The 24,121-nt window shown below is 54.4% G+C and overlaps 1 long non-coding RNA gene across 1 annotated transcript in view; it reads right to left on the bottom strand.

The window, feature by feature from the left end:
* The window catches only part of LOC116627534, a 4,305-nt gene extending 2,100 nt beyond the window's left edge, over positions 1 to 2,205 (bottom strand). Inside the window, exons 1-2 of the long non-coding RNA XR_004298499.1 lie at positions 2,118 to 2,205; positions 1,081 to 1,228 (exon numbers count right to left, since the gene is read on the bottom strand). This is a non-coding gene — a long non-coding RNA (uncharacterized LOC116627534). The remainder of the gene's footprint in view (positions 1 to 1,080; positions 1,229 to 2,117) is intronic.
* Between the last annotated feature and the right edge of the window lie 21,916 nt (positions 2,206 to 24,121).

Raw genomic sequence — 24,121 nt, 5'->3', positions numbered from 1 at the left:
GGGCAAGGCAGCTGCCAGAGCCAGGAGGGGTCCCCGGAGAGGACAGGGAGACCATCCCCGAAGGGTACAGCACCAGCCCAAACAGTGGCAAGCTGGCAACTGCAAAAAGGTGAGCAGGGGTACTTGTGGGCTTTGTTTTTGTTTTTAAATGGAACATTCCTTCAGCACCAACGGTGCCCGGGGCTAAGGAAGCCCTGCGATGTGATGATCCCATTTCATTCTCACAGAAACTCACCAGTACCATCACCCCCATTTTACAGGTGACACACGGGGGCCCAGAGAGGTGAAGGAACATGTGCCCAAGTCTCAGAGCTGGCTAGTGGCAGAGGGAGGATTCAAGCCCAGGCAGCAGCTGCGTGTTGAAGAAAAGCCACGACACTATGGGCCTTCTTGTCGGACACTGTTGGGCTTTTGTATCTGGGCCTGGGACTGCCTGCTAGGTGTCCCGGAGTCCCTGGGTCAGCCTCAAGAGGGCCAAGGAGGAAGCATTCAATCCTGGGGCTGTCTGTGCTCTCACACACTAGAGCCTCAAGCTCCCTTAGATTTCGGCATCATCTATATGCTGACATTTCCCACATAAGGGGCCACATTTTTGAATGTGTGTAGAAGCTGTTGAATAAAACCCACATTCATTTAAAAGCGTGACTGAATGTGTACTTGCTCTGGTCATTTATATTTTTTTTCCTCGGTCTGAGGATTTTAAAAGTACCCCTGCCATCACGGGGAGCAGGGAGCGGGTCTGCAGAATGTTTCAATTCTATCAAAGAACGCTTGTGTTCAAAAAGTTCAGAAACCACTCTACAGACTAAGACATCAGTGCCCTGAGAGGTAGCACATCCTGGGCAAGTTTCAGAGCAAGCTGGGGCCCAGGGCCCTACTAAGTGGGGTGAGGCTCTCCTTTTATCTGGTCAAGGCAGCCCCCCACATCTCATCAAAGAAGGGGGGCTGACCCAGGGCTGCAGGGGTGGGACCCTGAGGATCCAACCCAGTGAGGCCACCAGGCTTGGGGGACTAAGGAGCTAGGAGAAACTCAGGGGCCTCCCCAGTCTCCCAGCAATGTGGAAAGAGCCCCAGCCTTACCAGTCATTTGCTTCTCGCCTTTACAGATGGGGCTGGAGAAGAAGCCAGCTATGTATGGACAAGCAGGAAGATGGGGGGCCTTTTTCAGTGGGGAAGGTCCCAGCTTTCCACACAACCGGGCCAAAGGGAAAGACCCCTCCAACTGCCACTGTGGAAGGAAGCAAAGGAAAGACATTTCTGGGGCATTTACCGTGTGCCTGGCACTGTATTTTTGCACGTTAGTATTTTTCTTTTGTTTTTAATCTCAACAATCCTGTAAAGCGGATCTGACAACTCCCATTTCTACAGTTGCACTTCAAAGAGGTTAAAGACTATTAAAAGGCAGAGCCAGCACCTAAACTTGACCCCACGTGGTTCTAGGGGCTCAGAGCTGCTGCAGAGAGGACTCGGGGGCGGGGGGCGGAGGAAGAGGGGTGAGGCCCAGCCCCCACAGTCCCGGCCCCCGCGAACATCCTCTCTGCCCGCCTTTGTTCACAAAACCGAAAAAGTGATGATGGTTTTCCTTCCTCTCTTTAAGAAAACAACAGAATCAAAACAAACAGAGAAGGGGAACTCCCCTCCTGTAGCTTTTGCCAGAAATAAAAGGAAGAAACAGTCCCAGTCATACTCTGGGCAGCCCTGCTGCTGGGACAGGGCCTGGAAGGGGAAAAGAGAGACCCCCTCGTGAAACTAAAAGCTTCAGCGTCCCCACCTCCTGGTCCTGCTCGGCGCGCCTCCGCCTCACCCCTGCACCCCTTCCCCACCCGTGGCCTCACCACCCCATTCTGACACACACAGCTGACGCAGCTGAAACTTTCCAGAGGGCTTCAGTAAATCCCAAGGAAGGACAAAGAGGAAATAAAAACACACAAGTCCAAGAAATAAAAAAAAGCTCCCAGAGTGCACACTGGCACTGTCGACCCCCACGGTCAGTTTCCACGCATGGCCCCTAGGCCCTGCCCCATTTCCCCCTCCTGAGCTACCTGCCCGGTAGTCCCCACTGAGGCGGTGTTAGCCTCATGGGGTCCCTCCCTTCCCAGAGTCAGGATCCTCTGTACCTTAGCAGCCACAACAGTCAAAATCGGGAGTAGTCCGGGGTTGGAGGTCCTGCAGGATGCCCACCCCGACCCTGACCAGGGCCCTCCCATTCACCACCTAGCGCAGATTTCAGTTCCAGATGTCTTGTGCTGATTGGCTCACGTGGGGTGACTGACAGCCTCAGAGATCCGCCCCCTGCGCGGCCTTAAAGGCTCAGCAATGCATCAGTACCAGGCTTTGGCCTCACGGAAGCGGCCGGTCCGCCGGCCTCACACTTGCGCAAGGACTCTGGAGCCCGCAGGACCTTGTGAACACTGCCTGGGTAGATTAAGGAATTTGTGGTCTAGGTTCAAGGTCCGACTGTAGCTGGGGAGAAACCATGGAGACCACTCTCAGCAAATGGTAAATGAGTACCTTGTCATGTACTCAGTACTGTACCTGGTCCTGGGGGGGGGATGTGTGAAGACAGATGAGTCTCAGAGTCTCCCAGGGACCTGGGAGAGATGGCGATGGCAGGGGATTGTTCTAAACAGTTATGGGAGACTCTGAATGGGAACTCCTCCCTTCTTGGAGCTGCAGGAGGTCAGAGGGAGAAATGCAGGGGTGATGTTGCTGACTGTGGATTCCTGCGCCTCTGGGCTCCCCCTTGTATCCCAGGGTCAACAGGTCGTGCACTTAGTAGGTGTTCAGTTGGCGGCTGTTGGATGAGCAGGTTTAGTGCGGGTTAAATGAGGTGCATCGTGCATAGGGATGCACAACGCTTGCTGGCTCTCCTCAACATTATGATGATGATAGTTTGTCTTCCCACTGGCCCAGGAAGCTTCTCGAGGGCGGGCACCATGTGATAGCTGCCCTGCATCCTCTCCCAGGTCCCAGCTCAGCGTTGTGCCACTGGGGGAGCTCAGTAATGCTCGCAGACCAGCGCTGATGGGTTTGGTTTCTCCCCAGCCCAGCACCCTCCTCTGCCATCCTCAGCCCCAACACAATTTTACTGTCTCTAAGACCCACTCTATCTGCCTTCCCTGTCACTGAGCAGGGGTCAGACCCCTCCACCACCCTGCTGCATGCATGGCACCTAAGTCTGGATCCATGTGCTATTATTATAGAGCTGTTTCCGGTTTCGGCAACCCGCTCCCAGGAGAGTGCACCCCCCTTCCTGGGGTCTCTGTGGAGTCTGGCTCAGCAGCAGCCCAGCAAGATTTTGATGAATGAATTAATGAATTTGCTCTGTGACCTTGAACAAATTCCCTCTGTCCCGTTCTAACAAGGGGAAAGCACTGTCTTGGGTAAGTGGGAAGAAATGTCTGGAGGTGGAGGAGGGCCAGGCAGGGCCTGGAGGAGAATGGAGTGGCTTGTGACACCCACCATGGCCAGATGGGATCGGAAAGGGGCTCCTCCAGTGAGAGCCAAGGCAGAGAATGGCCCCACACCCAGATGTGCCCCGAGTGAGGGGGGATCTTCCCACATGGGGATGGAAGGGCGTGGTCCCTTGGCAGAGCCCATTTTGAAAAGGTCTGTGTCTCCAGGCTCTTCCCATCAGGTAACCTGGTTCCCGAGCTTTCCCACAGGATCCGTCCCACCCTCCTGGCCGTCAGCACCAGCTGTGACCTTGATTCGGTCACCACTCACCCCTGGTCTTCCAAGTTCTCCTCTCTACCCACCAGGGCTTAAGGTGCCACCACGGCCAGGTCCCTGGGAAGGAGCCCAGGGATGGAATCCTGGCTGGCTGACCACCCCACACTGGGGTGTTGGCCCAGGCCGGCGGGTTTCAGCTTTCAGCTTTCAGAGTGTTTTCCTGTCTAGGGCACTTTCTATTTTTCAATACTTTTCCTATCACAGCCAAACAACAAAAAAGGAAATTGGTGAGCCTTCTAAGGGCTGGGAGAGTGGGGGTGGGCAGAACCCACGATGGGAAAGGCCGGAGGCAGGCCTGGAGGGGGAGAGGCCCCTCACCCCCATTCCCCCACCCTCCCACTCCCCTCCCCGCAGGGCTGACTCATTGTTTTGCAACAAACAGCAGGCAGCCAAGCCCTGGCAGTTTCTCGAAGTCCAGGCTGAGTTCAATCCCGGCCCTCCCAATGGCCCAGCCGGGCCGAAACGATTGGGTTATCTCCGCCCGCATCCCCTTTGTTTGGGGGCGGCCACTTGCTCCCCCAAGGTAAACAAAGTCTGGGCAAGTGCGAAAAGGAGGCACCCGTTTATCTCCTGAGGCCACGGAGGCCTGGCGGGCTGCGGAGCGGGACTCTTAGAGATCCCCCTCCCCGAGAGAAGCTCCCCAGTGGAGGGGAGGGGCTTCAGAGCACGACATCTAGAGCCCGGTGCCTGGGCTCAAATCCCAGCTCTGCCACTTACTGCTGGTGACCTTGGACACTGACCCTATCTGCCTCCACCTCCCTATCTGCAAAATGTCAGGATAATAGCATCTACCTCATAGAGTTGTGAGCATTGTTGAGTTCATATATATAAAATAATGTTAATTTTTTAAGAGTTACATATAAGAAGTGTTAAATGGGTTGGGGGTAGTCTATAAGTAATGTTACATAAAATAAGCCCAACACCCAAGGCCAGGCTCTGAGGGAATTTCCCAGCCCCAGCCCCACTTCCTTCACTCTGCATCCCTGAGCTGAGGGCATTGATGGGCCCCAGCAGGATAGGCACTGAGGCCCCAAGCTCCTTTTCAAATGGAAGTTGTGCGGGGGTGGAAATCCTCGAGGGAGGTAGGCGCCAGCCTGGGAGGGTCTGACCACCTGAGGGGTTGCACAGAGAGGCTTTTTGGTTTCCTGCAAGAGCTTTTGGAATTTCATAAAGATACCTGCAGGGATGGAGAGCCCACAGGGGTGAAGCGATGGGGGTGGGGGGCAGGGCTGCAAGCTCTCCCTGAAATCCAGCAGTGGGATCTGTCCTGCCATTTTCTTTTCTGGGCTGATTTTCCCCAAGAGCTGACTTCTTAGGCTCAGGTTCCAGGTTCAGATCTTGATTCTGACACTTACTAGCTGGGAGACTTTGGCCAAGTTACTTCCTCTCTCTAAAGCTTCATTTCCTTGCCTATAACAAGAGATAATAATCCCGCCTTGTATAGCCAGCAGGAGATCGAATGAGGCAACACAGGCAAAGCTCGTGGTGAGGTGCCTGGGTGCAGGACCAGGGCTCCGTCAGTGGAGGACCTGTAACCCACCCCTGTCCTTCTCTGGGACCTGGGAATCTCCTTACCTCCAGCCAGACTCCATTTGGCAGTGCATGCCCATCTCCACCCTCGATCCCACCCTGCTTCCTGCATCCTTTCCCATGAGTCTGAGGGCCTGAGGCTGGCTTCTCAGCCTCTTCCTTCCTGGTTCCCTAGTGCTGCCAATGTTGCACAGTGTTAATAGTGCCCAAGAGATTGGGGCTGACATCCACTCTCCTCCCTCACCAGCACTAGGACCCTTGGTCACAAGTCATGGGTCTTCTCCAAGCCTCTTTCGTTAGGTCACTCATTCGGCAAATACCCCTGAGCACCTGCTCTGTGCCTGACGCTGTAGAGGGTGCCACAGGTACAATAGTTAACGGAATAGAGAGTCATAGTCTAGCAAGGGAGACAACTATTAAATGTATATCCAAAACATACTTATTGAGTGCTACAGAGAGTGAAGGGTGCTATGAGCTAATATTTTCTGGAGGGCTCAAGAGAAGGTATTCCTGAGATTTAAGCCAGGACATGAAGGATACCTAAGAATGAAAAGAGCTGGGGAAGTAGAGGGAGGGAACAGTGTATAGACAACAAATAGCACATACAAAGGCCCTGAGGTCACAAGACTTTAGTACCTGAAAGGAGTCTAGTGAGTGAGCAAAAGAGAGACTCAAGCTGAGGTTGGAGGGTAGAAACGACCAGCTCTGATGGGACCACATAGACCTTGGGGAAGGTTTTGGACTAGAACCACTGAGTAGTTTTAAGGAGTGGGGGAATGTGGTAAGAGCTCCTTCAAAAATGTCTCCAGCAGTTGAATGGATAATGGCTGGGGTGGATTCTGGGAGATCAAGGAGGAGCCTATCTTTCAAGAGAGAGCTGGATGAGAGACAGCAGAGGTGGAGAGAAGGGGACATAACCCATGCTTAAGGAGTAGGTACGATAGGAATTGGTGATAGGGGAGGTGTAGAGGTTGAAGGAAAATGTGTCAAAAAGGACTCTCAGGTTTCTGCTGCGGGAAGCTGGGTGGAGGATAGGGCTAGTTCCAGAGAGAGGAGACCCCAGGGGAGAGGCAGATTTGATGGGAGGGAAGATAGCAGGAGCTTAATTTTAAACATCTATGTCTAAAATACATTTCAAAAAATTTTTTAATTAAAAACTTTTTTTAAGATTTTAAAATTTTTATTTATTTGAGAGAGAGAGAGCGAGCGAGCATGAGTGGGGGTAAGGGCAGAGGAAGAGAGAGAGGGAGAAGCAGACTCCCTGCTGAGGGGAGCCCGACACTGGGCTGCATCTATCCCAGGATCCTGAGATCATGACCTGAGCCAAAGTCAAACGCTTAACCAACGGAGCCACCCAGGCACCCCTAAATATAAAAAATTTTTATTTATTTATTTATTTATTTTTTTTATAAAAAATTTTTAAAAGGGGCGCCTGACTGGATCAGTCAGTAGAACATGCGACTCTTAAACTCAGGGTCATGAATTCGAGCCCCACGTTGGGTGTAGAGATTACTTTAAAAAAAAAGAAAAAAATAGAAATATCGATATCGAGTAGGCAGCTGGATACGTCAGTCTTAAGTTCCAAAAAGAGGTCTAGACTGAGAATTGGAAGTTGTGGACATGGAATCATTCTGACACGGGAATGGACAGGACTGCCTAGGGGAGAGGAATCTATCTATGCTAGTCAAAGAGGACCAAGCCCAAGGCCTGAGGAGCACCCCATTTAAGTGTCAGGGGAAACTCAGTTTTATCACTGCCAGCATGGAGCTCCCAGTGGCCCTAGCTCACAGCGGGGCTGGGGATTATAATAAGCAATGGATGGCCGCGCTCCCAGGCTGCACCAGCACACAGTAAGCGCACAATAAATGACGGGCGGGAAAGCTGTGAGGACACATTCAGTGGCGATTTTCTTCATTTGCAAGTGATAGAAACTCAGACCAAGCTTAGAAAAAGAGGAGTTTATTCAAAAGGATTCAGGATATCTCCGACAATCAGAGGAAGAAGGGAATCTCCGAGCCACCCCCCTGCCCCCAGCCCCGCACAAAAGCCCAGGATGCAGTCCTTTGGGGGACTCACTGAGCCTCTCCTCTCGGCTTCCTGTTAAGATAACTTCTTTTTTCACGGATCCTCTGACTTCCCTTACGTGACAGGGGACACAGCTCTGCGCCTCAGGTCCTGATGTTCCCTCCACCACAGAGGGACTTACTCATCTTCTCTCTGATCCCAAGTTAACAACATCTCAGGGGAGAGCTCTCAGCAGCTCAGCTTTGTTGGGGAGCCTCCCTGCACCACTCAGCACGAGGCAGCAAAGGACTGGCACCTACAGTGATATGAGGGGGCCGTATGGGGGGGCAGGCCTGCTACCAGCAAATCAGTAGGTGGCCCCCTCAAATTAACCTGGAAATGCACTTGGAGCCAAGAAAGGGACTCATTGGGGGTACCTGGTAGCTCAGTCAGTTAAGCGTCTGCCTTCGGCTCTGGTCATGATCTTGGGGTCCTGGGATCAAGCCCCGGGTCAGGCTCCCTGCTCGGCAGGGAGTCTGCTTCTCCCTCTCCCTCTGCCCCTCCCCCTGCTTGTGCTCTCTCTCTGTCTCTCTCTCAAATAAATAAAAGCTTAAAAAAAAAAAAAAGAAAAAGAAAGGGGCTAATTTGATTCGTACAGGTGATTAAAAACAAAACACAACACCTGGCTATGTTGCCGCCTATTGATCTGACATTCCCTTGATAAGCACCCATCTCCCTGCCCACACCCCAATCGCCTGGACTCACCAGTCACCTCATCACATGCCTCCCATGCCTGGGGTGTTTGCCCACAGGACCCCTCTGCCCTCAGTCAGGCAGGCCTTGCAGGTGGACTGCCCCACTTTGAGGGGTCCCCTCTTTAGAACCTTCAGTGGCCATCCTGGACCCTAGGATTGGGGCCAGTTTCCCAGGCCTGACCTCTCAACCTTTCCCCTCCTTCTGTGACCACATTTCTCAGATCAGCCAAGGCCCAGCTAACGCCAGACCTCTGCCAGGAAGGGTCCCTGACCTCTCCAGCCTCGTGCCCCCTCCCACTGACCTCCAAGGGCCGATTGCAGTGTTCACTGCTGACATTTCAAGAGTGCCTGCCACCTGCCAGTCACTGAGATTAGGAAGCGCTCTTAGAAGCTTCATCTCGCTTCCTCCCTGAATGACAGGTACCACCACCCCCATTATGCAGACAGGAAGCAGGCTCAGCCAGATTCAGTGACTTGCCCCGAATTACACCGTTGGTTAGAGAGATAACCAGGGCTTGAATCTCACTGATGACCCACCTCAAAACCTTTGCTCTACACCGGGGGGCCCCCGCCGGTCAAATTCTGCCAACCGTCTGTTTTTGCGCAGCCCCAGAGCTATGATGGTTTTTACATGGCTGGGGAAAAAAAACATTGAGAAGAGGGGAACATTTTGGCACGTGGGAAAACCACATGAAATTAAAATTTCATCATCCATTAATAAAGTTTTATTGGAACCCCGCCACACCCATTTGTTTAGGGGACACAACAGCCTATGGCTGTTTTCCTGCCGCAGAGGCAGAGCTGAGGAGATGTGAACGAGACCAGCCTAAAATTTTTACTATTTGGCCCTTGGCAGAAGTTTTGCCGACCCCTGCCCTAAAGGCACCATCAGCCTGCCTTACCTTATTGTCGTCACCTTACCTTACAGCTCCAGGAGTCCTAAACACCCCTCCTGCCTCTAGGGGTTGTCGTCTTTCTGTAAGGCTGAGTCTGCAGTGGAATCTCGGAGGGAAAGCAAGGTGGGTTTTAGCCCTCTCTCTACCCCCAGGCACCCAAGACTTGCCCCAGATGGGACTCAAGTTTCAAGACCTGAGAACGTCCAGAAAATACCCCTCAGCGAACCTCTACTGGCATCCCCCTGGCTGAGCCAGGCTGTCTATCCCAGGGTGGGCCGCAGGAGACCTTTGTTCCAACAGGATCTGACTCATCTGGAGTATGCTCCAGTCTTGTTTGATTTTCAAGGAACCAGCTTCAAGGAAAGAAGCAGAAGGAATGGGTCTTATCCAGAAGAATGAGTCCAAGAGTTGTCCTGGGGACTAAGTGGGATCACGAAAGAAAGCACTAACCCTGAAGGCTGGCATGTGCTTGATGATCTGCAGCTCTTGTGAGGAGGAGGAGGAGGAGGAGGAGGGAAATGGGGAATTCTGGAAGCTCCCAGCTTTCACTGGCCTGTGTGGGACTTTCATGTAAATTAGAAAAAGGCTCCCCTTCCTCCAGCACATGGGGCTCTGCCCACACCAGGACACCCTTGGTGAGTGGAGTGAGCTACACTTCAGCCCTCACTCCCACCTCAGGCCAGGTGCCTTTATGCAGTGCACATACTTTGCAACTGTCTGTGACAGCCCTGCTGGACCTAGAGTAGGGAGGCCCTGAATGGAGTTTCCTGAATTCCTCCTCCTCCCCCCACAACTGTGGCCTCTACCTCTACAAACCCTCCTGGGCTTCAGTTTCCTCTTTTGTATAATGAGGATGCTTGTCCTGTCTTCCTCTGGCAATTCTGAGGATGAAATGAGGGAGCAGATGTGGAAATCAAGGGTGGAGGGTTTTGATGTTAACCAAATGACCAAATGGAAACCTGCCATTTGGGGTCCTCTCCTCTAGAAGCTATTTACAGAAAGGGCTTTGTTTGTTGACGTTTTTAGAAATTGTATGTTGTATAAAGTTTGGAAAGCAGAGGGCTATATTGCCCATAAGCTACCATGGTTAATATCATTTCTACACTTTATCTTGCTTTTTGGGGGAAGGAAGGGGGAGGGGAGATCCAAAAAGGAGAAGATACTAGAGCAGTTCTTCTCAAACTTCACCTGGGAGGTTTGTTAAAGAGCAGGTTCTGATCCAGTAGGTCTGGGATGGGGCCCGAGAGTCTGCAGCTCTAACGAGCTCCCACATGATGCCCATCTGGGGACTACACTCTGTCACTAGGGCCTAGAAGACCCTGCAGCATCCTGCAAAGGTGGAGCCAAGGTTTCTTTGCTCCAAGGGCGCAGTGGGAGCAGTGAGAGTTTCTACCATCCCGGCAGACCTGCTTCTGGAAGTGAGAGGCAAGGGCAGGCTCCCAGGACCCCAGGGATCAGCTCGGCTAGCCAAAGATCTGGAAAGTGGGGCTGAAGGCTCCGAAGGCCCCACACCCTCAGCGGGGGGACTGAAACTGAGGAGGCCGGGAAGGGCTGAGTTTCCCCAGATCAAAGCAGGTTCTCCAGCCTTTGATTCGCAAACAAGCAGCCTCTTTGGAGGCTGACTGGAGTTTGGGGCTGGCTGGCCTTGGGGCCTGGGGTGAGTGGTCAGAGGCCCCAGCCCCCTCTCTTTTTGCATAACAGCTTGGCTGCCTAACAAAAGGGCGGTCCTTGAAAGGCCGTATGGGGCTGTTAAAAGCTTCCGGCAATGGTTTAATTGGGGGCGATTAAAGTGTCCTCCCCAGGAAGACCTGCCCTTCAAAGGCCAACCAGGCCTGGCTCCCCTGCCCTCAGCACCTTCCCCCTTGGCCACGCCCCCTCGTGGTAGCCCTGCCCCAGCCTCTCCCCTCCCCCGCCTCGGCCCCCCACTTCCCTGCGGCTCCCTGCAGACCTGGCAAGTCAGCGACTGGCCCCTTTGGCCAGCCTGTCTGGGAAGATTCCGTCCCAGCCCCAGGACCATCAGCACCATTTGCTCACACAGTTTGGTCTCGTGGCTGAGTCTGGTGTGGGAGGGCGGGGAGGGCTGAGTTAGAGACACAAAGGGCTCCGAATCGGCCCACTCGGTGCACCGTTGCTGTCTCTCCCCCCTGGGACACCTAGACTGGCCTCTGGACCCCTCCTCGAGCTCCCTCACCAGCCCCTCTCCCCAGGGCCCCCGCCTGTCTGGAACTTCACTGTCACCGTTGGGGGTTCCCCGGGCCTACCACACATTCATCTTCCAGGCATCTGCCCAGTGCGCTACCTGGGAAGCGTTGGTGGTTCAGAGGTGGACGCCTCGTTACATCTGTAGTGTTGTGCCGGCTCAGTAACCAGAGCCGTGAGTGGTGGGGCCCAGAACCCATTCCGAGCCCCGTCTCCACCTCTGAAGCTCCTGGCAGAGCAGCGGACCTCAAAGACTGTCCTGTGAACTCTCTTCCCAGGGACCACGACAGGGGTGGGGTGGGGGGGGCACTGCATAAGTGAACATCCAAAGCGATCTGGCGTGATATGAGGTAAAATGAGGCAGGGAAGACTCCAGAAGCAACGGAGCCTAGAGTAGAACGTGGTCAGCTGAGGGGCGCCTGGGTGGCTCAGTCGTTAAGCGTCTGCCTTCAGCTCAGGTCATGATCCCAGGATCCTGGGATCGAGCCCCGCGTCGGGCTCCCTGCTCGGCCAGGAGCCTGCTTCTCCCTCTCCCACTCCCCCTGCTTGTGTTCCCTCTCTCGCTGTCTCTCTCTCTGTCAAATAAATAAATAAAATCTTTAAAAAAAAAAAAAAAAGAACGTGGTCAGCTGATTTAGCCCATTTACCCTGATGTTAATCGCAAGACCACAGCTGGCTCCACTAACAGACTTTGCCCCACAACCAACCCAGGGATCCTTGAAAGGGGAAGCGGGGTAGACTTTCCTTCAAGTCTAGAAACAGTTGCTCTGTGGACATCTGGTACAGACATTTCCCCGAAGTCCAGTGGAGTCTGCCAATTACCTTCTTTGGCTGAGTCAACCTTTAGGGAGCTGTGTTAAGGGATGCTTTGTATGCCATTTTCCTCTCTTATCCCTTTAGGCCCATCCCCCAAGGTCCAAGGCCTTTCCCTTCAGGGTGCTCTGTTTCATCCCCCCAGGCTCTGCTCTCATTTCCATTTTGACTGGCCAGAGCCCTTCTGAGGACAGGAATGCTGGGTCTAAGGGTCTTTGGGATTTCCATATCCCAGGTAAGGAAAGTTCTTCCTTTTTCCAGGGTGAGTGTGGGATAAAACCAAGCCCAGAGGCTAGGAGGCAGGGAGGCCTAGGCCTGAACTGCATGTTGCGGGATATCCCTGTCCTGCTTTGAAACCTCTCTGTGGGGGGTGCCACGCGCACCTGACAGTTTTCCTGTTCTGTGCCCAGAATGTGCTCTGTCCCACAGAAGCCCATGCAGGGCAGGCCAAGTTAGCAGGGGCACTGGGCGGGGGGCCGAGGCTCTGAGCAGAGCCTTCCAACTGGACCCCAAAACCAGGCAGGTGCCCCTTCTTTGGTTTTCAGCAATTTCTGATCTCAGAGATCCGACGCCTCGTTACATCTGTAGTGTTGTGCCTGCTCAGTAACCAGAGCAGTGAGTGGTGGGGCCCAGAACCCATTCCGAGCCCCGTCTCCACCTCTGAAGCTCTTGGCAGAGCAGCGGACCTCAAAGACTGTCCTGTGAACTCTCTTCCCAGTTCACCCTCGGCCTGGCAAAGAAGCCATCAGGTGAAGCGGTTCTGAACTTCCAGATTCGTGGACTCAAGTCAAACCCAAGCAGCGTCCTCACAGGGGTGCGTGCTGAGGATGAGGAGATGCGGCTCAGAAACAGGCCTCTGGGAACCTGGGAAAGAGCTGTCTGCTCTACCATCCTAGCCACTCACCTGACTCACTCCTTCTCTCCCAGGGTGCCCCTGGGACTGAGGGGTTTCCCGGAATAAGGAACTTTCAGTTTTAAAACCTGAACAGTCCCAGGCAAACCATCCAGACTGAGGGATTTCCCAGGACAGGCTTTCAGTGCTAACACTGGAAAGGCCCTGGGCAGACTGGACAAGTTAGTCACCCGACCTTGTCCCCCACCCCCCAAAGCCTGCCCTCTGTCCCCATCAGTCCCATGAAACACGTACAAAGGCCACCACCAACCTTCAAACACCAGTTCCTGTGGCCTCTTCTCCCTCCTCCTGCCCCACTGGGGTGGTGGTAGGGATGGCGGAAGGCTGGGGACAAACCCAACTGGACTGGAGGGGGCAATGGGGGTGGGACAAGGGGGCAGGCGAGTGACAGCCTTGCTTTTCCCACCCTCTCTAAGCCAGTTGCTGGCCTTACACCCTTTATCACTCCCTCACACTATCTGGACACTGAAGGAGTATCTCCTCCTCGCCCACCCCTGCCCTGCCCTGACTCAGATAAACTGAGGGGCCACCTCAGGAAGACAGAGGTGAAGCCGTGGCCCGGGTCCTTCCCTGCCCAACCTCCCTGCCTGATCTTTGGCCTAACCTTGGCCAGAAAAGCAGCAGGCCTCTCCTTGGGGTCACATACTCTATCATGGGCACGAGTTCCTAGACTCACTTGCAGATGAACAAAAAATGGTGGCAAGAGAAATGAAGTGATGTGTGCAAGGTCACTGGGCCAGACCCACAGAATATAAGAGCCGGAGAGGCCTCAGAGAGCATGCGCAAGGCTCCCGTGCCACAACCCCACGGAGGCTGCGTTCAGAGTCTCTCCGGGGGGAGAAAGACCCGTGGATGAAGATTTAGCACTTCTACTTCCCTGCCGGCCTCAGGCCAGCCTCCCAGACCACCCAAGCCCAGGGTCCGGGGCCCTGCCTCCCACAGGGCCCCTGTCCCTCAGAAGGCCTTCTGCCTGGGCTTCCCTCACCACCGAGACCAGCTCTTTCCTGACAAAGCTCAGCCTTGGTGTTGCGGTTCCCATTATTCCACGGCGTCCTGACGTTCCAAACCTTCCCCCACTTCCCTCCTCAGACAGTGGCTGGGGCCACATGGAATTCCTTCCACGTGGAAGTCCCCAAACATGTTTGCCTCCACGGGGAACGTATACCTCTCCTTCACCTGGATCTGTGGAAGCTGGTCCTTCAAGAGCCTGCTTACATGTCTCCTCCTCCAGGAAGCTTCCCTGAACGTGTGAGTCAAAAACATTCTCCTTCTTCAAATGGCTTTAGCGTTTACCCTGTGCCAGCCACTGTACCGGACCCTGGCTCACTTAACCCTCCCAACAACCACAAGCAGCAAGTACTTTACTATTATTATCCCCCTGCTATAGACAAGAAGCTGAGGCACAGAGAGGTTAGGTAACAGGCCCAAGGTCACACAGCTGGAAAAGGACAGAGGCAGGATGTGGCAGTTTGGATACACAGCCTGAGCTCTACACCACCAGTGGCCTGCCCCTAGTGGTGTTTGTACCTCCATTAGGGTTCCCTCATACACAGGGTGGTACCAAGTCTTTTATGGCCTGTTCTAGCTACACTGGGGCAGAGACCATGGATCAGGATTGGCTTCCTATGGAAGTCTTACTATGTGCTTAGAGAGCACAGAGAAGGACCCTTACCTCAGGCCCCTACACAGCTCTAGAGGCCCCCCCGGGAGGGAGCACAGGGATGGACAGAATTCCCTTTCTATTAACTCTCAGCCTAATTTCTCAGGAGTCTCTGCCTGGTTTATTTTTGGCTCCAGGGGCCTGGGCCCAGCCTGAGCGTGGGATGTGGGTGGGGCAGCCAGAGGGGGTGCTGGGAGACACCCCCAGGACCTCTCTCTACCCCTCTAGTCCCTGGGCCCTCCTGAAGGCCAGTTCCATTCCCACCCCCTTAAGAAGCCCTGCCTGTTCCCAGGTCCTTCTGTCCCCTTCCCGCCTGTTTCCTGTCCCTCTGGGGGAAGCATCTAGATGCCCATGCGGACCCTCACATGCACACGGGGCTCCCGCTGCGCCTCCGCTGAAGGAGGGAACAGGGAAAAGCAGCTCTGCTTTGGAGAGGACCCTGGCTTCTTGACGAGCTGGGTGTCAGCTGGGCTCAGGGCTGGGGCGGGCAGAGGAGGCACATTCCGGCCCAAGGGTGCACGCGCGTGCGTGTCCCCGTGCCCGTGGGGAACCGTGCATGCACGTGTGAGCACGTGTGTGTGAGTGGGATTCAGGTACACCCTCCCACAGTCTGCTTATGTGCTTGAACGCTCCTGGCTACGTGTGAGCACCCATGCAGCGGCGCCCCCTCCCCCAGCAACCCCGGCTCCTGCTCATCTCTCAGGGTGCTCCTTGCCCTGCCTCACCCCTAAAGCCTGCTCTGGCCCTCCAGCTCATACTGTCCTCTCCCCAGCCCCTCCCTGCGTGCCCTGCAGCCCTGGCCTGCTGACCTACATCGCAAACACTCCCCATCTTGTTCTGGTTCAGGCCTGGAGTTTGGTCACCCTTGCTCCCTGAGGGCAAGGCTAACTCCTTCTTCAAATCACCCCAGCAGCCCAGCTTTGCCGATACACACTCACTGACCTGGATTAAAACCACTGCGGTGAAAGGAGCTGCATTTTAGTGCACGGAAGCCAGAGCACTGTCATCTTTAAATTTTTTAAAAAGATTTTATTTATTTGAGAGAGAGAGAGTGAGCGAGAAAGAGAGAGCATGGGTGGTGGGGAGAGGCAGAGGGAGAGGGAGAAGCAGGCTCCCCATTGAGCAGGGAGCCCAAAGAGGGGCTCGATCCCAGGACCAAGGCAGACGCTTAACGGACTGAGCCACCAGGCGCCCCTCATCTTTAAATTCTTTTACTCTGTGTCTTTCTGCCTGTACTTTCCTAATTTGTTCGCTGTCCCAATCTTCCTCTTATAAAACACTTCCCTGTATACCCGTATCTCATTCGAATCTTTTCAAGATAAGAATACTTCGCCTCCTGGCACAGATGAGGAAACTGAGGCTCAGGGCGGTGGCATGATGCACTCAAGGTCACACAGCCGGGAAGCGGGGCCTGCCATCCTCACGCACGAATGAACACCACTCCCCACCAGGAAGCGCCTCCGGGGTCCGAGGGCGCTCCGGCCCCGGAGGGGGGTTCTTCCTGACCTTCTCATACCCTCTCCGTGTCCTGAGGTCACCATGGGCAGGAGATGAACCAGGGCCCCCGGGGCCAGTGGTGACCCCACCCAGCCAGCACTCCCAGCAGAGGGGAGGCCAGGAGATCTGTGGACATTGTTCCCGGCCCATGGTTACTGATTTGACAACAGTCTCGTTCCTCCTCAGCCAGTCGCAGAGTTAATGATTAAGGAAGGGATTAAATATTAACCACCTGTCGGGCCATGGCGTAATGTCTCTGTCTGCACCTGAGCCAGCCTAAAAATACCTCCCACCTGCTGTGGGCCAGCCCCGTGCAGGCCTCTAAGCCCCTTGCTTCTGGCCTCCACCTCCCCGTGCGCACACCCCTGCCCCGGCCCCTGCCCCGGCCCCGGCCCCGGCCCGCCTCTCCCCCCCCACCCCATGCCCACCCGATTACACCCTCCCATACCCACGGCAGGGACCCAAGAAATTTTTCTGTAGCTTGGCATCCGCAAACTGCACCACTGGGAGCACTCCTGGTGGGCTTTCTGGAGGAGGAAGATTTGCTTGTCACTAACTGCTGTGTGTTCCTGGGGCTTGGAGGACAGCCTGGGTCAGTAGGTTACATTCCTACATGTGATCTAGTTTATCAGTGTTCTTATCTCCTCTCCCAACTCCTTCCTCCACCTAAAGACTTCTCTGGATCTACAGATACCAGGCCCCAACACCCGGGGCTACAGGGATTTAGCTCACGGAAGAATCACGAAGGAGTGGCACCTTCCCCAGCCAACCCATTTTTTTCTCTGAGCCGTCAGGATCTGGGCGCCGCCTCCAGGAAGCCTCTCAGACTAACCTGGCCCTAAGCACTGCCCGGCCCTGCTCCCCCAGCTTCCCGCAGCCCTGGGTGACTCAGACTGGTGTGGGCTGTCGCACAGCTGCAGCAAGCTGGCTGCATCTGCTAGAACGGTCCTTTGAAGTTCAACGTGTAGCCCGCGTGGCCCTCCCAGGGCTGGGGGCAGGGACAGCTCTATCACACCCAAGCCTGAGGCCTGCCCTCTGGTGAGCAAGCCCGTGGTCAGCTTCCCCACTGCAAGAACCACAGACCTATGACACACAGCTCACTCAGTCTTTTTCTAGAAAAACTGAATTCTTGGTTCAAGTAACAACTCTACTGAAAAGCTCTCAGTTTCTGCTCACGGGGAAGCCCCGAGCGAGCATGCCTGCCAAGCACCCACATGGGCTTGAACTACCCTCCCTATGTGTCCTGCGGAACTGCCTTCCGACTGCAAGCATGGGGACAGGCATTATCATCCCCATTTTACAGATGGCCAAACTGAGGCCGGGTAAGGTGAAGCGACTCAGCCAGGTTCAGACCGCCAGAAAATGGCAGAGGCTGGCCTGCCTGACTCCAAAGCCAAATAAAATTTAAAAGAACCTGACACGCTGCTCTTCTCACAGCTGCCAGAACCCCACATTCAGCTCTTCAAACCATTTACGGATGGTGTGTTTCCTTTCTCCTTTTAACTTTCTCTCACCTACATCGATACTCATATTCTTAATCTCACAGGGACACTTCTGTGAGGGACTCTCTCAGGCAAAAGGGCTCCCGGTCTCCTCAATGTTGAGGATGTGGCCTAAGGAGACTCCACATGGGGACTCAGGAGCTCTGGATGGGGATTTCCAAGTCCGTTCTAAAACGGGGCTCACCCCTTTAAGATGTTTTATTAATGCTTCTCGCAGAGACTTCTAGAAGGACCCACAGCCTGCCTTCTTTCTGCAGGTTATAAATCATCTTACCAGACCCGGACTGCTTAGAATCAGCATTGCACAATGGTTTCCTCACCCCATCACTGGTGTTTACAGATGAGGAAACCCAGGCCCCCAAAGGTCAAGTGCCTTGTTGGCGGTGTGGCTCCCACATGAGTTCCTCAGGACAGCGGTGGCGCTGAGTGCCGGGATGGCCTCAAGTTTGCACCAATGGGGACTTGCAGGCCAACACCTGGGAGGTTTCCTTTGGGGGCAGCAGCCTCTGTCTTAGGCTCAGAGCAGAACCACCCCCGGCTCACCCCGCAGCTGCAAGCTGTTCCCCTTTGCCGTAGCGCCCCTCCCTAGGCCACTGCTCCTCAGAGTCTGCCTTCCTCCACCTTTGACAGTGACCCTGAGGTGTTCCCAAAGGCTCAGAAGCCCGGGGAGCATGCACATCATAGCCATAAAAAAACCCACCCTTTGATCCAGGCCTCCCTGTGGGGAGGGGAGTGTAGTCCAGGCCTCGCACCTTCACTCAGGCTCAGAGACACAGATCCCCAGCCCGTGGCCCCCAGGCTGCGCCTCCCACAATGGCTTTTGGCTCTGCATTCTGACTCTCTCACCCACACAGCCCAGTCACAGACACACACTCGCAAACGTAGGCTATGGGGCAGCGCAAGGGGGAGGCCAGCAGAACCCAGTGCCCACCCTGGTGTTAAAGGGGGCGGCACCCCATTTTTATTTGCTTCTCTTTTGCACATATTTGCATGGGCTGCTTTGGAAGGTCTCCATTTTCCCAATGAACACAGAAAAGTAACGGATTTGTGGGCCCAGGGAGCACAAAGGCCTCAGTAAGGTTCCCAAATGCCTTGGGTGGGTCTCAGGGTTTGGGTCCTAAGCGCAGGGGAGTAGAGAGAGAGGGCAGAGCACTGAGTTGAGTGGGGGGAGGGCAGCGTAGAGGCAGTAGGGGGGAAGCAGCAGCTGTGGGGAGGGGGCCTAGAAGACCTCATGGGCCTTGGCTGCCTTCCTGTGGCGGGGACCCCCGCTCTGTGCACCCTTCCACTTGCAGGCGCTGCTTGGCCAGGCTGGGGATAGCGGGTATGAGTTTTCCAAAAGTCCAGGTGCGTGGTGAGGCCTACTCCCGGGGGCCAGATATGGTAGATAGTGGAGAAACAAGAGGACGGACACTGAGAGAGGGAAAATATATAAGAGATACTGAGGCAGGACCAGAGGAAAAGGGTACCCAGGAGAGTATGGCCCCAGGATGGAGGGTGTTGGGGAAGGTAGGTCCTGCCTTTTAGGTGAAACAGACCTTGGTGGCCTGCCATGATCTGCCCTTCCACCCTGCACATCAGATGTATTCCCCACGGAACCCGAGACAAGGTTCTAGGTGAGCCAGAGTTCTGGGCTGACTCTGTAACCCTGGCTGGGTGACCTTGGGCGAGCCTCTGTTCCTCTCTGGGCTTTAGTTTTCCTCTTCAGTAAGTCATCCATGAGCAGATGATTTCCAGGGACCCACCCAGGTCTGATATTCTCTTCCACCCTGGCCCAGCCTCTCCTGGTTCCCTGTGGCTCAGGAAATGTCTACCTCTAGGACCAAGTTCAAATTCGAGTGTTCAGGATCCTTCTGGATCTGGTACCATATCATCTAATCAACCTCCTCTTGATCTGATCTGGGACCATCTCATCTAATCAGCCTCCTCTTTCCCTGTTTTTCAGCACACCAGGAGGCCCAGTTCCTCCCTGCCCCTTGGATGCTTGCTCCAGCCTCCCGTCCTTTCCCCACGAAGTGCCCCCTCCTGGAACATCCGGTCCTCCCATAGGCCGGCTTCATGGACACACATTCTGTCCAGGGCAAGACCCTGCACTTAGAAGGGCCCTGTGCTTGGTTGCTTGAATGTTCTGTCAATGTCATCCTGAAATTTAAAAATTTAAGCAAGGAGCCCTGAATTTTCGTTCTACACCGAGTTTCCCAGATGATGTACCCGGCCCTGCCCTCCTGTGCCCTCACCGGCCCCTCCTCCGTCTCGCCTCTCTTAGGAGTCCTCTCTGACCCTGGAGAAGGTCTGGCCTCCGATGGTGGGAACTGCTGGCTCCTGAGGAAGCCGAGGAGACCCTTGGCACCTCAGGGGCCCAGACCTTATGTCACCTGGGAACGTGGCTCAGGACCTGGCAGGGAGCATAGAGACCGGAAAGAGGCAGAGCCCCTGGCTCTGTTTTAGAAGGAAACCTGGCTTCTATTTCAGAAGGCCCTAATCTGATGGGGAAGCCCAAGCCTCTGGCTCAGGAAGACCTTAATCTCACCGGGGAGCTGGTTGTCAGGGCAGAGTGGGGGTGGGGCAAGCCCACATTTTGAATCTCACTTTTTCGACGCTTGCTGGGAACAAGAGAGGAGGAGATGTGGGGTGCTTCGGGGGGTAGAGGGGTGCCCACCTTCTCCTCTGGTCAAAGGCCCCCCAGGCCCCCAGGCCCCACCTGCAGAGCTCCGTCTGCAGGCACCTCTCCTTGCATCTCCAGAGAGAAGCCTGCACCTACGCCGAGGGGCCTGGGCCTGTGCCTTTCCCGTCTGCAGCCTCACTGAATGGGGTGCGCAGGACCCTCCGGCTGAAGGGGCCTAGACCGCAGTCCTCCCTGCTCCCTCTCCCTGGCCTAAGGACCTGTGGTCTGACCTCCCCAGGGTCTTAAGAGTCAAGCCCCACCCCCACCCTGGAGCCCCAAGCAGGGCCAGGAGGATTGTCATGTATGTGGAGGTGGGGCCGCCAGGCCCTGCAGGTGGGCCCTGCAGTCCTAGGCCCCAGAGACTGGAGGAGGGGAGGTGGCATGAGTGGGCTCTGGCCTCTCCTCCCAGCACCTTCTTCAATCACAGCCTTGCCCACATCAGGTAGCTGCCTGCCTCTGGGCCTCTGCTCGTGGAACACCTTCCCGCCTTTCTTTGCTTGGCAACTCCATTCATCCTTGAACATCTGACTCTCGAGTGTCTTTCCCCAGGAAACCGCAGGATCCCTGACCCACAGGATCCCCTGGTCTTTCCCATGCTGTTCTCTGAGAAAGTACTTGCCTCTAGCTTGATCTGCTGGAGGGGGCGGGTGGCTTCCTGGGGACGGGGCTGTGGCCTTCGGCAGGTCTGCAGCTGAAGTCACGCTCATGAATGTGGCAGGGCAGCCAGCCTGGGGCAGAAGGTGAGGGGCAGGTGGGAGCTTGGGACAAAGTGGGATTTCTTCCCTTCCAACATGGGCATTGCAACTTCTGGACGAACGCACCTGTGCAGTAGGCATTCACAGGTGACGAAGGTGGGGCTCGTCTAGGTAAGTGGCCTGCTTGAGTCACACGGTGAGAAGGTCGGCCTGCGTGGGCTGGATTTGGACCCAGTGATGTTGGAGACCTCAGCTGTCTGGCCCAGATATGTCCTGTACCAAGGCAGGGGGCTGAACTAATTGACCTCTCAAGGGCCTTGGGGTCACGATTTGAGTATCCAAGGGACCCCAGGCTGAGGCTCCACCGACTCGCAGCACCCCACCCTGAGCCTGCCACCCCCTGACCCGCACCCTGGCGAGACAAAAGACAAATGTCTTCCCTCCCACCAGCCCAACCAGCTCCCAGCTCAGCTGCACAAACGGCCCAAACGTCTCTCTGGAACCCAAACAGGAAGCTGAGGAGAAGAGGGCCAACGGCCGGGGATCTCTGAGCCTCCTCCAGGAAACATGTGGAGAGGAGGGAGGGGCAGAGACAGGCCGGCTCACCCACAGCCTGGCGCTGGAGCCCCCCACAGGCCCTGAGCACCCCCCAATCCACCTGCCTCAGTATCCTCTTATGGGAGACACTGTGCAGAGGGTCTTTGCACCTCTCACTCCTGGGTCACTTTTTTCCTTTTTTAATAGACTTTATTTTTTATTATTTCTTAAATATTTTATTTATTTATTTGTCAGAGAGAGAGAGACAGAGCACAAGCAGGGGGAGCAGCAGAGGGAGAGGGAGAAGCAGACTCCCCACTGAGCAAGGAGTCCACCGTGGGACTCGATCCCAGGACCCTGGGATCATGACCTGAGCTGAAGGCAGAAGCTTACCCAAGTGAGCCACCCAGGCATCCCTAGACTTTATTTTTTAGAGCAGTTTTAGGTTCACAGCAAAATTGAGTAGAAAGTACAGAGATTTCCCATCTACCCCTGCCTCCCCCACTATCAGTATCCCCCACCAGAGTGGTACATTTGTTACAAGGCATGAACGTACACTGACACGTCGTTATCACCCGGAGTCCACAGTTCACATGAGTGCTCATTCTTGGTGTTGTACATTCATCTGTTTGGACAAATGTATAATGACATGTATCTGCTACAATAGTATCATACAGAGTAGTTTTGCTGCCCCCCCCCAAAATCCTCTGTGCTCTGCCTATTCATCCTTCTGTCTTCCTTATACCCAGGCAACCACTGATTTTTTTACTGTTGCCATAGTTTTGCCTTTTCCAGAATGTCATATAGTTGGAATTAAATGTGGGCTTTTCAGATGGGCTTCTGTCACTTAGTAATATGCATTTAAGGTTCCTCCATGCCTTTTATGGCTTCATAGATCTTCTTTTAAGGGCTAAATATGTCACTGTCTAGATGTACCACAGTTTATTTATCCATTCACCTACTGAAGGACATCTCGGTTGCTTCCAAGTTGCGGCAAGCTGCTATAAACATCCATGTGCAGGTTTTTGTGTGGACATAAGTTTTCAACTCATTTGGGTAAATACCAAGGAATGCAACTGCTAGATCATAAACAGTGTGTTTGTTTAGTTTGGTAAAAAGCGGCCAAACTGCGTTCCAAAGTGGCTGTACCATTTTGCATTCCCACCAGCAATGAATGAGAATTATTGTTTCTCTATATCCTCGCCAGCATTTGGTGTTGTCAGTATTTTGGATATTCGCCCTTCTAACAGGTGTGCAGTGGTGTCTTGTTGTTTTAATCCACAATTCCCTAATGACTTATGATATTGAGATGGGTCACTTTAAAGATGGTTTTTTTTTTAAATAAACCTGAGCTCATACTAAATTCATTTTTTTATCAGCTCACCCTAAAGGGTCGAGCACCCAGGACTGGAGACAGGCCTGAATCTCAGGCTCTGTCATGTCACTAGCTTGCCATCGGCCTTGGAAAGTCACTTACCAACCTGGACCTCAGTTTCTCAGGCTATGAAACGGAGCTCACAGCACTCTTCCCACTTGAGGGAGGTATGGGGGTCTCTGTCTGCTAGGATGTGGGTAATGGCTTGGCCTGGTGGTCAGTGGTGAGCGAAGCCAGGTACTGAGCCAGCTGTGACTGCAAACTAGGGAGGCCTGCAGGCCAGGACTGAGGAGTCAGGGGCATCTGCAGCGGGGCCCCAGGAGGCTCCCAGTGAGAACACGGGAGGGCGGGCCTCGGCACAGAGCACCTGGCCCCAGAGCACGCTGCTCCGGCTACGCTCCCTGCAACTTCGGGGTGGGGTCGGGGTGGGGGAACTAGGACCAGAGGTTCAGAAAGCAGGATGGGCAGTGGTGGGTCATGCAAATTGCAGGCAAAACTCAGGCAAACAGACAGAGGTCCTGGTTCTTGTCCCCATAGAAAAGGAGCCTACGCTCCGCAAGCTTTAGCTCAAACAATGGGAGAGAGGGCTCCAAAGCCTCAAGCGCTGGCCTGGGCCCCTCAAAGTCCTCCTGAGCCAGTTGGGAGTGGGGAGGGAGAATCACTAAGCAGAGCCCCCTCCCCCCTACTCTTTCTGGGGTCCATGGCCCTTCAGCCTCTTGCTCCCAGCCAGGCCCTGCCCTCAACAGCAAGACCCCATACAACTCTACTCCCTCTCCCAACTTTAGTTACGTATTTTTTTTGACACTACAGAAAAAGAGCAGAATGGCTTATATCCTAAGTGCTCATAAAGCATCTGTTCAATTAAAACACTAATTAAAAAAACTAATAATATATGCACATGGTAGGAAAGTCAAACAAAAGAGAAACATTTAAAATAAAACATGCCCTCCCTTCATCCTTTCCCCAACCTCTGACAGCAACCGGGTAACAGAAGAAAATGTTACGTCCACACTAGCACATATAAGCATGTGTGTCCGTTAAAGAGAATGTACGGGAAAGAAGGTTGAGCTGTCAACACAGATCTTCACTTGCTCTTTTAACTTAACTTCACAGCTCAACATCTCTGATCAGCACTCGCAGACCAGGCATATCCTTGGGCCATGTGGAACCTACCACCCCACAGATGAGCTGGGGGTGGGGGGGAAGTCCCCTGTGAATAGGCCTCTATGCAGTGTCCAGTCTCTTGTTAGCGCATTTGGAATGTTCACTCACCTCTTTCCTAATCACCCCTGGGCCAGAACCTCTGTGGCCCATCTCAGAACCCAGAAATCAGAGTTGCAATGAACCCAAT

Source organism: Phoca vitulina, unplaced genomic scaffold (assembly GCF_004348235.1).
Source record: "Phoca vitulina isolate PV1807 unplaced genomic scaffold, GSC_HSeal_1.0 scaffold98, whole genome shotgun sequence".
NCBI classification, from domain to species: Eukaryota; Metazoa; Chordata; class Mammalia; order Carnivora; family Phocidae; genus Phoca; species Phoca vitulina.
This window is presented reverse-complemented; position numbering and strand designations above follow the sequence as displayed.